Here is a 13,416-nt window from a genome sequence, read left to right as displayed (position 1 = left end):
ACTGTGGAAATGTGCAGTGTCAGGCAGTGCTGTTACATGAATGTTACTGATACTTTAACAGCACCACTCTCAATGGAGTCTGGGTCTTGTTGCACATGGACACAGACCAGTTCAGGAGCTGAGGGGGGACAAAATGTTCTGAACATTGTGGAATTTTCAGTGACCATCCCAACTTCTGATCTTATGGTGAGGAGGGTGGGGATGGGAGACATTGATGAAGCAGCTGAAGATGTTTGTGAAGAGGAAGCTACCCTGAGGATCTCCCACAGAGGTGACCCAGGACTGAGATGATGAACATCTTCCTTTGTGCCATGTTTGACCCCAAACACTGGAGAGTTTACTCTGATTCCCATTAAATCCAGTTTTGGTAAGCTCCTTGATGTCAACAGAAGTCAACCACTGCCTTGATATCGGGGCCAGTCATTTTTACCTGAACCCTTGCCTCAACCTCTTTTGTTCACATCAATAAACCATGATATAGGAGCAGCAAGTGTTTTCTTCAAACAGTTGAGATTGAATGTCAGGATTTCTCTTCTCAAGAGTGTTCAGGGAATGAAATGACTGAAATTATTTGAAAAGGAGGTAGATGGATATTGATCTGTCAGAGAGGTGAGGGCTATGAGGAATTGGGTATTAAAGAGGATTTCAGACCGAGAGCAGATCAGACACGATCTTAGTGAAGGGCAAGGCAGGCTTGGGGGGTGAACGACATGCCCCTGTTTCTGATGTTCTCCCATTCTGTTATTGGAAAGTTAGTGGGTGTTATTTTCATGAATGTTCTGTTATTGAATGTTGCAGACAGGGAGACCAGAGGATTTTGTGAGCCATCTCTGTGTGAGGTATGGGGGCTGTATTCACACTGAATCTGAGTGCACAACATGACCATCAAATGAAGCACAAGTTGCAGAGAAGGGAAGCTCTGTGAAGAGAGATGAGGGGCCTCTTTCATACCCAGCCTGGGTTTTTCAATTACATTTCCCAAATCATCTCAAAGCGTGTGGGACAGTTTTGAAGGGCTGAATGGTCTCCTCTGTTTCTGTGCACCAGTTTATAGGAGTAAGTAGCCTCCAACTGCTCCTGCTTAGCAGGTTTGATGGGCTGAATGGAACACAGAAACATGGGACTGAGAAACAGGCGTGGGACATTGGATACTTTGAGCCTTCTCCACCAGGTACTACAATTGTAGCCGATCAGGTTGTGGTCTCAGCCCCACTTTCCTGTCTATATCCCATTATCTGTGACTCACTTCTATGTCAAATATTTAACTAATGCAGCTTTCAATCAATGTGAACATAGAGGCACGATAAACTTCCAGTGAAGAGAATTCCCACTTGAAAGGTCCTTTCAGAATTATTCGTCATCCTTTTCATAGAATCAGAGAGTCATACAGAATGGAAACAGACCCGTTAATCCAATCTGTTCACTCCGATCAGATATTAAATCTGATTTAGTCCCATTTGCCAGCATTTGACCAATATCCCTCCTCTTTCAGATACTTTTTAAATGTGCGATTGTACCCGCCTTCCGAACTTCCTCTGACAGCACTTTATGTACACACACCACGCTCTGTGTGTAACATTTATCTTCAGGTCCCTTCTAAATCATTCGCCCTCTCCCCTCCAACCTATGCCCTCTTGTTCTGGACTCCCCTAACCTGGAGAGCAGAACGTGGCTGTTCAGAATATCCATGCCCCTGATGGTTTTATAAACCTCTATAATGTCACCTCTCAACCTCTGACACTCCAGGGAGAAACACCTCAACCCAATTAGCCTCTCACTAAAGCTCAAACCTCCAGTCCTGGAGCATCCATGTAAGTCATTTCTGCAGAAAAACAAGTTATACGCGATATTCTTAAAGTGGCCTCACAACGTCCTGTATAGATACAACATACCACCACAACTCCGTTACTCAATGCTCTGACTGATTAAGGCAAATGTGCCAAATGTGTTCTGTCCCACTCTGTCTACCTGCGACTCCACTTTCAAGGAACAATGTACCTGCAGCACTATCCCTTTGTTTCACAACACGCCCCAGGACCTTACCATCAAGTGTATAATTTCTGCCCTGGTTTGCGTTCACAAAATGCAAAACCTCGTGTCTATCTAAATTAAACTTCATCTCTCACTCTTTGCCTCTTTGTCCATCTAATTCTGGTCTCATTGTGCTCTGAGATAATCTACTACACCACCTTTCTGATGTCATCTGTAACCTTACTAACTATGGCCCCAATATTAACATCTAAATCCTTTACATAAATGATGAAATGCAGCTCAGTCCTGATTCTTGCAGCACACTGCTGCTCACAAGCCTCCAAGCTGAAAAATATCCCTCTTCCTTCAAGCCAATTGTGACTAGCTGCTTCTGTATCCCATGTGACCTAACCTTACTCATTTGTCTACCAATCAGAATGAAATAATTGCTATGAAGAGGGGCTGAGTAGGTGAGGTTTATTTTCACTGGAAAAAAAGGAGATTGAGGGGGGACTTGATTGAGGTTTACAAAACCATGAAGGGTATAGACAGTGTAGATAGAGAGGGGCTTTTTCCCAGAGTGAAGGATTCAGTAACGAGAGGTCGTGCTTTCAAGATGAGAGGAGGAATGTTTAAGGCGGATACACACGGTAAGAGGGTGGTGGGCATTTGGAACGTGTTGCCAGCAGAGGTGGTAGAGGCAGGCACGGTAGATTCACTTAAGATGCGTCTGGACAGATGCATGAGTAGGTGGGGAGCAGAGGGATACAGATACTTAGGAATTGGCCGACAGATTTAGACAGTACATTTGGATCGGCTCAGGTTTGGAGTGCGAAGGGCCTGTTCCTGAGCTGTAAATTTTCTTTGGTCTTTGTTCTTTAAATGAACACCTTGCTGAAGTCCATATTGACAACGTCTACCAAACTGTCTTCATCAATCTTCTTTGTCACCTCTTCAAAAAACTCAACCGAATTAATGAGACATGATTTCCTATGCAGAAATTTCCCATGTTGTCGACCCCGATCAGCCCTTGCCTTTCCAAATGTATGTAAATGCTATCCCTCAGAATCCCCTCCAACATATTACCCACCACTGACATCAGGCTCACCGGTTGATAGTTCCACGGCTTTTTGGGGTCACTGTTTCCTTTTCTAGTCCCACTCCTCCATTGCTCACAACAAATGTTAAATGTGACCAGGTCGGTGATATGGCCAATGATATCGGTCACAGACTGGGTCAGGGTCAGTTTCAGCAACAAGTCAGGTTAGTTTCTTTAATCTGCTAAAACAACACGTTTATGATCCAGAGCAATGTTACTCAAACTACGATGGAAAGATGAATGGCAAACTGTTTGGGTATTGCAATTATATAATCAATGGCTTGGAAAGGGTGGACGCTAAGAAATTGTTTCCGTTAGGCGAGGAGACTAGGACCCGTGGACACAGCCTTAGAATCAGAGGGGGTCAATTCCGAACAGAAATGCGGAGACATTTCTTCAGTCAGAGAGTGGTGGGCCTGTGGAATTCATTGCCACAGAGTGCAGTGGAGGCCGGGACGCTAAATTTCTTCAAGGCAGAGATTGATAAATTCTTGATGTCACAAGGAATTAAGGGCTACGGGGAGAATTCAGGTAAGTGGAGTTGAAATGCCCATGAGCCATGATTAAATGACAGAGTGGACTCGATGGGCCAAATGGCCTTACTTCCACTCCTATGTCTTATGGTCTTATGGTCTAATACATCCCTTTCTAAACACACACACACACACAAACGCGCACACACACTCACACATACGTACACACAAACACACAAACACAAACACATGCATACACACACACACAGATTAACAAAATTTCTGCAATTTTAATTTGAAAGAACTATGTCCAGATATTATTGGAACTCATGACAAAAGTAAAAATTGAGATTGTCCAAAACGATATTCTGCTTCTGAAGATATTGTACTCACACAAGCTGCAAGCAATGGGATTTCATCCTGAGAGAGTTGGATTTGGCTGAATTCACTTTGCTTTAGGCATTGAGTAGATTCCAGTGAATTCTGGTCAGGCAGCACCCAAAGAGTAACACGGTGGTTAGCACTGCTGCCTCACAACACGAGGGACTTGAGTTCGATTCCAACCTTGGGTGACTGTCTCTGTGGAGTTTGGACATTCTCCACTTTCCTGTGTGAGCTTCTAATGGGTGATCCTGTTTCCTACCACAAACTGTGTAAGTTTGTTGTATTGGTCATGTTAAATTGTCTGTAGTGTTCAGGGAATTCTAGGTTAGGTGCATTAGTCAGGGGTAAATATAGGGGAATGGGTTGGGAAAGTTGGTATGGACTTGGGCCGAAGGGCCTGTTTCAACACTGCAGGGATTGTATAAAAATAAGAACGGTAATGATGACTGTAGAGTTTGTTTTAGTTTGTACACATTGCTATGATGAGGAACAATGAAGGAGAGAGAGTGTAATCGGCCATTCCTTCTCAGGCAGATTAAATTTTCTCCCTCTCTGAGCTGAATCACACAGTAATGTCATCCTTTCCCAAACTGGACCATGTGAGGTCTCCTTGTACATTGTCAAACTCTGCCTCCATCACATTCCCTGTTCCATGTAAGTGCATCATTGCTACTATCATACACAGAGCCATATCCTTAGCAGAAAATGGTCTCGGCCGATTTGAAATATGTTTACATGGCCCTGCATCATTAAAAAAAATAATGTCTTCAGAATACCTGTGTTAAAATGCATGCATTTTTTAACAAATACAGAAATTGCTGGAAAAGCTCGGCAGGTCTGTCAGTATCCAGATGCCTTTTACATGCTGTAGTTGTACCACCCTCCATCACTTCCTCTGGCAGCTCATTCCATACGCACACCACCCTCTGTGTGAAATGGTGCCCTTCAGGCCTCATCAAAACTTTTCCCCTCTCACTTTCAAACAATGCCCTCTAGTTTTGGATGCCCCAAAACTGGGGGAAAATCCCCTGACTACTCACCCTTGCCATGACCGTTCTGATTTTATAAACCTTTACTGCTGCAAAATGGGACTTCAATCAACACGAATGGCTGTACTTTCAGTAATCCTGGGCCTAAATTCTGAAATGCAATACTGACACCTCTTCCTTCTCCATCAAGTCACAATTCTAAATCCATTTTAATCAGTTTGTTCAGATGTATCATGAGTAACTTCTGTGAGCTTTACACCTAGACCTTTGTGCCCGGAGGAAGGGACACTAGCATCACTCAGCAATACCCATAAAGTTGTAACATTATTCTCCTGTGTGTTTGTTCATCAGACTGTCCTGACATGCTGGGACATACCGCTGCAACAGGCAGGACTTGAATCCAGGTCTTCTAGTCCAGAGCTAAGAACACTACCACACAAGTTCAGGAATTGGAATCAAATCCAGAATTCTGGCTCAGAGACAGGGACATTACCCACTACTCTACCATACCCAGATTTTGGGTCATATTTTTGTGCCCACTTTCAGCTCGGTGTGGATTTAGTATAATCAAGTTACCATTACTGAATTACAAAAAACACTTTGTATTATTAAACAAATGCAAGATATTTGTCTCAACTGTAGGATATTGAGTGTATATGCTGTGCTATCGAAATTAACTATAAACATCTTTAATTGCTATTATCTGTAGTCTGCAATATTAGGGAAAGAAATCCTGCAGACACACTCTGCCCAATGAAGGGTCTCAAATGGATATTTATTACTGAACTCCAGAGACTAAAGAAGATCTTAATTTCTGGTCACAAAACACCGATCACTCTTACCCAACTCTCACGTGCGACTCCCCTTTTCCTTAAACCATGAAATGACACCAGGCCGCTGATTACTGTCCAGCCTCTCCTCCCCACTGACTGTGTCTGCAATCTGTCTCTCCTCCCCCTAACCACACAAGGCAAACCAAGCTCAGGGTCTTTGTGAAAATCAAGGCCGGAGTGTGCAGGCCTCCTGGAGAGGGATGGGCAGTTTAAAATTGAAGAGGGAGGGTGAGGTGACATTAATATCACACACTGGGCTGAGGGGTGGCAGATGGAGTTTAGTTTGGATTAATGCTAGGTATTGGGTTTGGTCAATCAAACAACAGCAGGACTTATACGATTAAAAGTAGAGTCTTTGGCAGTGTTGTAGGACAGAGACCTAGGCCGTCAGGTATAATTCTTTAAATTTTGTATCTCATCTCTATAGTATGGTTAAGAAAGTGTTTAACACACTTGTCTTCATCGGTCAGACCTTTGAGTATCGGAATTGGGAAGCCATGTTGAGGATGTACAGGACATTGGTGAAACCACTTCTGGAATACTGTGCCCAGTCTGGTCATCCTGCCCGCTCATTCCATAGGCACACCACCCTCTGGGTGAAAATGCTGCCCCTTAGGTCGCTTTTAAATGTTTCTCCTCTCACCTTAAGCCTATGTCCTCCAGTTTTGGATTCTCCTACCCTTAGAAAACACCTTGACTATTCATTTTGATATTATTGACCTTGATATTATTAAGCTGGAGAGGGTTCAGAAGAGATTAACCTGGAGGTTGCTGGGATGCAGGGAGTGAGCTATAAGGAGAGGCTGGGTATGCTGGGACATTTTTCACTGAAGAGGATGAGATTAAGCAGTAACTTTACAGAGGTTTATAAAATAATGAGGGGTACAGATAAGCTGAAGGGCTGATGTCTTTTCCCTAGAGTTGGGGTTTCAAAACTGAGGGATATTTTCAGATGCGAGGAAAAAGATTAACAAAAGTCATGAGAGGTAATTATTTTAGACAAAAGCTGGCTTGTGTGTGGAATGACCTAACAGACTAATTGGTGAAAGCAGGGACAGTTACAACGTTTAAAGGACATTTAGATCAGTCCATGGATAAGACATCAGTTTGGATGGTGCTGTGAGCAGCTGCCCTCTCTCTCCCCCTCTCTGAATGTATCCCTGTTGGTTTTCTCCCTCTGCCAATGCCTGTGCAGTAGCGTATCGAAGCCAGCGGAGGGTGGCATTGCATCACTTTAAGCACCACAGAGCCTGCCAGACCTGCCCCACACAGAGACACACAAATACACACAAGGGGATGGTGAGGACTCGGCGTGAAGCTCATCTGGCAATTTAAACTAAATATAAAGAAATGCTCAATTCGCCTCGTAAACTGTTAAAATATGTGGGACAGATCTACTAAATCCCACTGTTCAAATAAAAACATCAATTTATTTCTTAACTCTGAAAGTGAACATTTTACATCAGCTATTCACAACTCTGGGACCCTCTTTCTCTTAACTGCTTATTACCCGACTCCAGCTCTACAGCAATATACTGTTTCTGGGTCTGCCATCCTCTCGTATCACAGATGCTTGTAAGCTCTCAGTTCAGAACAGCATTTCCTCTCTCTTAAATTTACAGTACACACTTTCAACTTCATCACATTATACCCTGATGAATATCGATAAGTGGGATCAATCCAGATTTCTCTTGCTCTGTGGTTTGTCAATATTTCATCCACTCTGTCTCGTATGCGTCAGGATATTTGTTGCTCCATTGACAGCATGTCATTATTCGACTCCGTCCGTGGGAATAAATCAGTATTTCAATTGCTCACAGTCGTGAGTGTGGCAGGATTTCAGTTGTTTCATGGGGACTGTGACACTATAACAATCTCAATGTTTGTAAATGGCACCAGACCTGGAAGAACTCTGAAGTCTATGGAGGACAGTGTGGAACTCTGACAGGACAGTGATACGTTGGATTCGTGTTCAGGTGTAAGGCAGGTGGGGATCAATGCAGAGCAGTGTACTTTGATAGGAAGTAGGACATTGAAAGGCAGTTTAATACAGGTTGTACCATTATAAAGGGGGTACAGGAGCAGAGGGCTCTGGGTGTATATGAGCACAGATTGTTGAAGATGTCAGGACAAGTAGGAGAGCAGTAACTATCACAGATTAGTTTCAGTATCTGAGCTGTTTACAGGGGGAGGTGTAGGAGGGAACCTCCGTGCTCCCTTCCTGGGAGGTGGTGGTGACGATGTGTTGTGAGCCCACCCTCCTGCTCAGCGAGACCGTGGGGATTCCATTTGTACCAGCTCGACACAAAAGGGAGAAGGCATCAGGGCCACGGCTTCTAAGTTGTGCCCGGGGGAAACGGAGCTGCCAGTGGGTTTAAAGTGAGAATTGCCCTTCACTGAACATTGCTCCTTACTCGATCGGTGGGACGTGGATGTTTCAGAATCTCCACACGAGGTGTCCTGGTCCTCTCCGGCTCCGACCAGGGTCCTCCCCACATGGCAGGGTGGGGGGGTGGTGGGTGAGGGAACGGATATCGGGAACTCCACCACTCGCCTTGGCCCTTTCTGTCCTATTCCAGGCTGTTTCTCCTGGAATGGGAGAAGGAGAGGGAGGGAGGGTGGGAGTGGGTGGCCCTGTTGTTAGTGCTGGTGTAGGTGGGGGATGGGGTCATGCTGAGGAGTCCGGTGGGAGTCAGTCCACAGTGTTCTATCCATGCAGTGTTATTAGTTTAGGGGGGTGAAGTGGAGAGAGGAAGGGAGCGAGAGAGAGGGAGACAGAGGGAGAGAGATCGGGAGAGAGAGAGAGCACGCCGGGTTGTGGGGGGAAAGGTGCTACAACAGATATACAGTGAGTGTGAGGGAGCAGAGAGAATATGGTGACCCTTATCCTGACAGAGCGGGGAAGGTTATTGATGCTTGTCCTGTATTGCTGGACATTTCCTCAGACCACAGATACTGCACTGAGCTGGGTGGGGAGCTTAGACCATGCTCGGGGGGTCTGGTGGTGTGGCCCCCTCTGGGAAGAGAATGGTCCCCCTCTGTACTAGCCCATCCACCAGGACCTCCGTGCCCCTGTCGACAAACCATGGTGTAATTGTCCCTTATCTGCCATGCTCGGGGTAAACTGTGCAGGGCATCTCCAATCTGAGAAAGCTCAACCGTGTGCCCATTGGCCTTTTAAAGATGGCACCAGTGTCAGGGAACAATGAATACCCAGGGTCACCCGGGCGATGGTGAGTACCTCCAGCCATGATGGGTGAGAGAATCGGGCTGGTATTGAATGAGACGGACACCATGGGGTGGGGTGGGTTGTTAATGAGGTGAGTTTGATCCGATATCACCAGGAAACTAGCTCACCCTCGTGCAGATAATCATTCTGTCACATCAATGAAAATGTCACTGAGACAAATTATTGTTAGAATCTGCCCAATGAATCATAGATTCTGTTGAAACCACTCCCATTTACAAAGTTGTAGAACAAATGCTCAAATATCCCATTTTCCCTTCTTTCCTGGGAAGACTGACTCATGTTACAGGATGCTATCAAAGTGTCCACGTTCCAGCATTCTGTAACCTGGGAACAGATCCTTCCATGACAGTGTCTCTCAATCTCCCCGCCTATGTCTACTTCCCAAATCCCTCCCATGTGGTGATAATTAAATTGATTCCCCCGCTACCTCTCTGAGGCAGTTTTGTTCCCACCCACAGCACCCCCTTGTCATGGCACAATGGAGATATGGAGCTGGAAATGGGTGGGAGATGCACATCCTATCACTTCCAGAACGGGCTGCTAGTTTCCCCACACTGGGCAGGGATCTAACACAGTGTTACTGAGCAATGCACTGCGGTGGGGCACACAGTCTAACATGCTGGGAGGGTAACAAGCTCCTGGGTTACAGATCAATGTAATGGGGAGGTGTACACAGTCCTACATACTGGGAGGGTAACTGTTCCTGGGTTACACATCAATGCATTGGGGTGGTGTACACAGTCCTACATGCTGAGAGGGTAACTGCTCCTGGGTTACACATCAATGCATTGGGGTGGTGTACACAGTCCTACATGCTGGGAGGGTAACTGCTCCTGAGTTACTGATCAATGTACTGGGGTGGTGTACACAGTCCTACATGCTGAGAGGGTAACTGCTCCTGGGTTACAGATCAATGTACTGGGGTGGTGTACACAGTCCTACATGCTGGGAGGGTAACTGCTCCTGGGTTACAGATCAATGCACTGGGGTGGTGTACAGTGTCCAACATGCTGGGAGCGTAACTGCTCCTGGGTTACAGATCAATGCACTGGGGTGGGGTACACAGTCCTACATGCTGGGAGGGTAACTGCTCCTGGGTTACAGATCAATGCACTGGGGTGGTGTACAGTGTCCTACATGCTGGGAGACTAACTGCTCCTGGGTTACAGATCAATGTACTGGGGTGGGGTACACAGTCCTACATACTGGGAGGGTAACTGCTCCCGGGTTACAGATCAATGTACTGGGGTGGTGTACACAGTCCTACATGCTGGGAGGCTAACTGCTCCTGGGTTACAGATCAATGTACTGGGTTGGGGTACACAGTCCTACATGCTGGGAGGGTGACTGCTCCTGGGTTACAGATCAATGTACTGTGGTGGTGTACACAGTCCTACAGGCTGGGAGGGTAACTGCTCCTGGTTTATAGATCAATGTACTGGGGTGGTGTACACAGTCCTACATGCTGGGAGGCTAACTGCTCCTGGGTTACAGATCAATGTACTGGGTTGGGGTACACAGTCCTACATGCTGGGAGGGTAACTGCTCCTGGGTTACAGATCAATGTACTGGAGTGATGCACACAGTCCTACATGGTGAGAGGGTAACTGCTCCAGGAATACCGATCAATGCACTGGAGTGATGTACACAGTCCTCCATGCTGGGAGGGTAACTGCTCCTGGGTTACCGATCAATACACTGGAGTGATGTATACAGTCCTACATGCTGGGAGGGTAACTGCTCCTGGGTTACAGATCAATGTACTGGGGTGGGGTACACAGTCCTACATGCTGGGAGGGGAACTGCTCCTGGGTTACAGATCAATGTACCGGGGTGGTGTATACAGTCCTACATGCTGGGAGGGTAACTGCTCCTGGGTTACTGATCAATGTACTGGGGTGGGGTACACAGACCTACATGCTGGGAGATTAACTGCTCCTGGGTTACAGATCAATGTACTAGGGTGGGGTACACAGTCCTAAATGCTGGGAGGGTAACGGCTCCTGGGTTATAGATCAATGTACTGGGGTGGTGTACACAGTCCGACATGCTGGGAGGGTAACTGCTCCTGGGTTACAGATCGATGTACTGGGGAGGGGGACACAGTCCTACATGCTGGGATGGTAACTGCTCCTGGGTTACAGATCAATGCACTGCGGTGGTGTACTCAGTCCTACATGCTGGGAGGGTAACTGCTCCTGGTTTACAGATCAATGTACTGCGGTGGGGTACAGTGTCCTACATGCTGGGAGGGTAACTGCTCCTGGGTTACAGATCAATGCAATGGGGTGGGGTACACAGTCCTACATGCTGGGAGGCTAACTGCTCCTGGGTTACAGATCAATGTACTGGAGTGGGGTACACAGTCCTACACGCTGGGAGGGTAGCTGCTCCTGGTTTACAGATCAATGTACTGTGGTGGTGTACACAGTCCTACAGGCTGTGAGGGTAACTGCTCCTGGGTTACAGATCAATGTACTGGGGAGGTGTACACAGTCCTACATGCTGGGAGGGTAACTGCTCCTGGGTTACTGATCAATGTACTAGGGTGGGGTACACAGTCCTAAATGCTGGGAGGGTAACTGCTCCTGGTTTACAGATCAATGCACTGGGGTGGTGTACACAGTCCTACATGCTGGGAGGGTAACTGCTCCTGGGTGACTGATCAATGTACTAGGGTGGGGTACACAGTCCTACATGCTGGGAGGGTAACTGCTCCTGGGTAACAGATCAATGTACTGGGGTGTTGTACACAGTCCTACATGCTGGGAGGGTAACTGCTCCTGGGTTACAGATCGATGTACTGGGGAGAGTTACACAGTCCTACATGCTGGGAGGGTAACTGCTCCTCGGTTACAGATTAATGCACTGCGGTGGTGTACACAGTCCTACATGCTGGGAGGGTAACTGCTCCTGGGTTACAGATCAATGCACTGGGTTGGTGTACAGTGCCCTACATGCTGGGAGGGTAACTGCTCCTGGGTTACAGATCAATGCACTGGGGTGGGGTACACAGTCCTACATGCTGGGAGGCTAACTGCTCCTGGGTTACAGATCAATGCACTGGGGTGGTGTACACAGTCCTACATGCTGGGAGGGTAACTGCTCCTGGGTGACAGATCAATGTACTGGGGTGGGGTACACAGTCCTACATGCTGGGAGGGGAACTGCTCCTGGGTTACAGATCAATGTACCGGGGTGGTGTATACAGTCCTACATGCTGGGAGGGTAACTGCTCCTGGGTTACTGATCAATGTACTGGGGTGGGGTACACAGACCTACATGCTGGGAGGGTAACTGCTCCTGGGTTACAGATCAATGTACTAGGGTGGGGTACACAGTCCTACATGCTGGGAGGGTAACGGCTCCTGGGTTATAGATCAATGTACTGGGGTGGTGTACACAGTCCTACATGCTGGGAGGGTAACTGCTCCTGGGTTACAGATCGATGTACTGGGGAGGGGGACACAGTCCTACATGCTGGGAGGGTAACTGCTCCTGGGTTACAGATCAATGCACTGCGGTGGTGTACTCAGTCCTACATGCTGGGAGGGTAACTGCTCCTGGTTTACAGATCAATGTACTGCGGTGGGGTACAGTGTCCTACATGCTGGGAGGGTAACTGCTCCTGGGTTACAGATCAATGCACTGGGGTGGGGTACACAGTCCTACATGCTGGGAGGCTAACTGCTCCTGGGTTACAGATCAATGTACTGGAGTGGGGTACACAGTCCTACATGCTGGGAGGGTAGCTGCTCCTGGTTTACAGATCAATGTACTGTGGTGGTGTACACAGTCCTACAGGCTGTGAGGGTAACTGCTCCTGGGTTACAGATCAATGTACTGGGGAGGTGTACCCAGTCCTACATTCTGGGAGGGTAACTGCTCCTTGGTTACTGATCAATGTACTAGGGTGGGGTACACAGTCCTACATGCTGGGACGGTAACTGCTCCTGGTTTACAGATCAATGCACTGGGGTGGTGTACACAGTCCTACATGCTGGGAGGGTAACTGCTCCTGGGTGACTGATCAATGTACTAGGGTGGCGTACACAGTCCTACATGCTGGGAGGGTAACTGCTCCTGGGTAACAGATCAATGTACTGGGATGGTGTACACAGTCCTACATGCTGGGAGGGTAACTGCTCCTGGGTTACAGATTGATGTACTGGGGAGGGTTACACAGTCCTACATGCTGGGAGGGTAACTGCTCCTCGGTTACAGATTAATGCACTGCGGTGGTGTACACAGTCCTACATGCTGGGAGGGTAACTGCTCCTGGGTTACAGATCAATGCACTGGGGTGGTGTACAGTGCCCTACATGCTGGGAGGGTAACTGCTCCTGGGTTACAGATCAATGCACTGGGGTGGGGTACACAGTCCTACATGCTGGAAGGCTAACTGCTCCTGGGTTAC

Source organism: Chiloscyllium punctatum, unplaced genomic scaffold (genome assembly GCF_047496795.1).
Source record: "Chiloscyllium punctatum isolate Juve2018m unplaced genomic scaffold, sChiPun1.3 scaffold_145, whole genome shotgun sequence".
In the NCBI taxonomy this organism is placed as follows: domain Eukaryota; kingdom Metazoa; phylum Chordata; class Chondrichthyes; order Orectolobiformes; family Hemiscylliidae; genus Chiloscyllium; species Chiloscyllium punctatum.
This window is presented reverse-complemented; position numbering follows the sequence as displayed.